General features: G+C 37.8%; 2 protein-coding genes across 2 annotated transcripts in view; one reads left to right on the forward strand and one right to left on the reverse strand.

Annotated features, from left to right (window-relative positions):
- The window catches only part of LOC102848959 (14-3-3 protein epsilon-like), a 59,523-nt gene that overhangs the window by 25,073 nt on the left and 31,827 nt on the right, over positions 1-2,623 (reverse strand). The gene's annotated exons all lie outside the window — the stretch shown is intronic.
- LOC102866760 (heterogeneous nuclear ribonucleoprotein F-like) overlaps positions 1-2,623 on the forward strand; it is an 11,011-nt gene that overhangs the window by 1,644 nt on the left and 6,744 nt on the right. The window lies entirely within an intron of this gene.

The following is a 2,623-nucleotide window of genomic DNA, read 5'->3' on the forward strand; positions in this document are numbered from 1 at the left end:
ATAAATTATGTGTATTATATTGAAACAGATGAGGGAAAGAACAGATTAGAGGTGATATATGATTGAGTATTATGGTTAGCACAGGAAACCAGAATTTAGGTTGCATAGAGAAGTATACTCGGGGTTGGGGGTAAGGGATGAGGGAATTGTATACTAATGAAAGAATTTTTTTTTCCTTTTTCTTTTCGGAGAGGGGAGCAAACTGGTGGGGAGTGGTGGGCAGGGAGAAAAGTGTGGCAATGAATGAATGGAAAACTAAAACCTCTGTAAATGTCTATTAATTTTAAAAGAGAAATGTGTTTTGATATATTAAAATATAGTTTATTTCTACCACAAAGAAAAATTTTAAGTACACAAAACTTATTTATAGCACGGATGATCTGAAAGATGTAACATGAATCTATCACAATACAAAAGTAAGTGGGCCATTCTTATATAAAAGATATATATATAAACCAATGTTCACTGGCAGCCTGGGGGGAGGGAAGATTATTTGTGATAATGAGGAAGTAGTAACACAAAATTTAACAGTAATGAGACAGTCTGACAAAAGTAAAGAGAACGTCAAAGAAGTGAAAATAAAAATTGTGATTCATTTATTTTTTTCAACTAAAAGTTAACCCTTTCCCACAAACAGTATCTCCAAAAACCTTACTGTCTATGCCCAGAGTATTAGTATTTCTCAACTCCCCAATAATCTCTACATCAACATTCTAGTATCTTACTATCAATATTTTAAATCAAGACTACAAACCCAAGCAACCTATCTTCAAAGCCTAAGCTTTTTAAAATACTTAATTTTTAAAGAACTGTACATTCACATAGTTTTAAGAAATACGACAGTGATCCCACATTCCACTATCATCCTGTTTATCCCAATGGCTGCCAGAGTGGGATCCAACCAACAGTAACTTTACCCAGTGGTGAAACTACAGGTTACTACTGTAGGAAGTTTTGACTGGTAATTTTTGGAAAGGTGATTTTTTGGAATTAGATCACTAGGCCTTTCTTCTCTTGTTATAATTTACCTGTCTCCCAAATAAATGTCAACTCAACCAGACAATTCTCAGTGTCTCTGGCAGTTATGTAATGATGTCATCATCCCCATGATGTAATTATTCAAAGGATTAAGTAGGAAATGATTGTTGGGTACCAGGCTATCAGTTCTCATGAAAAGTGATCCTATGTAAAACGAAACAAATTCATCCCAACCTCACAATCATTGTTAAAATCAGTTTCAAGGGGAGCTCTGGTGGCCTAGTGGCAAGGAGCTGCAACTATAATCCCAGAGGCACATGGTTCAAATCCACCAGATGCTCTGCCGGGGAAGGAGGGACAATCTCCTCCTGTACCAGTCAGATCTGATTTGACGGTACATGCACACAAAAATAATAAAATAAAATAATAAAAAAATCAGTTTCAATTCCTCTCTAGAGTCAACCTCTCTAACTTTTCTAAGTATGAAGTCCTCTTCCAGGAATTGGCTCCTCTTAATAACATCTTTATTCAGCTCATAATCTTGATAATGGGTGTTACTCTGGATAGCCTCCCTCACCTTTTATCTTAAAAGATGTACAAGTGATCAGAAAGGGAGGGACCTAACTAACACCAAGAAAGAAGAGATACAACTAAGAAGGCTTTTGGACTCAATATCCTTTCTCTGAAAATCCCCTTGACCCAGAAAACTAATGTCAAGGTTTAGGGCAATCTCCAAAGAATAATGGGTCCATAGCTGTTGAAAGCAAAAAGCTGTTACCTTCAGAAGCAACATACACACACACACACAAAAGAAGCAGCAGCAACACAAAGTCTTTCCCTGAAGCTAGTGGCTTAAATTTGAACTTCCAGCCTCCAAAACCATGAGAAAATAAATTCGTTAAAACATTCCCCTTAAGGGAGCTTTGGTGGCCTAGTGGTAAGAAGCTGCACTGCAATCCCAAATGTGCAAAGTTTGAATCCATCAGCTAGAGGAGGGGGAATCTCCTCCTGTAACAATCGTATCCAATTCAACGGTACATACAAAAAATAATAATAAAGATTCAATTAAAGGATTTCTGTTACAGCAGTACTAGATAACAAAGATACACCTTGGTGACAATGACTGGGTAACAGTACTGACATGTTGAAGATACAGAACATTTTCATCATCACAAGGGTTCTTGAAGCTGTCCTTTCATGGTTATTCCCAATTATCTCCCATTTCTACTTCTCCCATAAATCCTGGTCAACTATTAATCTGTTTATTATTCTCATTTCCGTGTGTGTGTGTGTGTGTGTTTTCTTTTGAAAGCAGTTTTTTACTAAGCATAATTCTATGGAGGTTCAAGGCTGTCGCGAATAACAACAGTTCACTCCCTTTTTACTGCTGAGTGGTTTCCACATATGAAGAATCACTGACCTGCTGAAGAAGACATGGGGAGTTTCTGGCTATTAAAAATAAAGATACTCGCTTTCTACGAAGATGGCACCGAAAGCAAAGAAGGAAGCCCCTGCCCCTCCCAAAACTGAAGCCAAAGCAAAGGCACTGAAGGCCAAGAAGGCAGTCCTGAAGGGCGTCCACAGCCAAAAAAAAAAAAAAGATGATCCACACGTCACCCACGTTCCAGCGGCCTAAGATGCTGAG

Source organism: Elephantulus edwardii, unplaced genomic scaffold (assembly GCF_000299155.1).
Source record: "Elephantulus edwardii isolate Elephantulus edwardi_28Jun2011 unplaced genomic scaffold, EleEdw1.0 scaffold00094, whole genome shotgun sequence".
In the NCBI taxonomy this organism is placed as follows: Eukaryota; Metazoa; Chordata; class Mammalia; order Macroscelidea; family Macroscelididae; genus Elephantulus; species Elephantulus edwardii.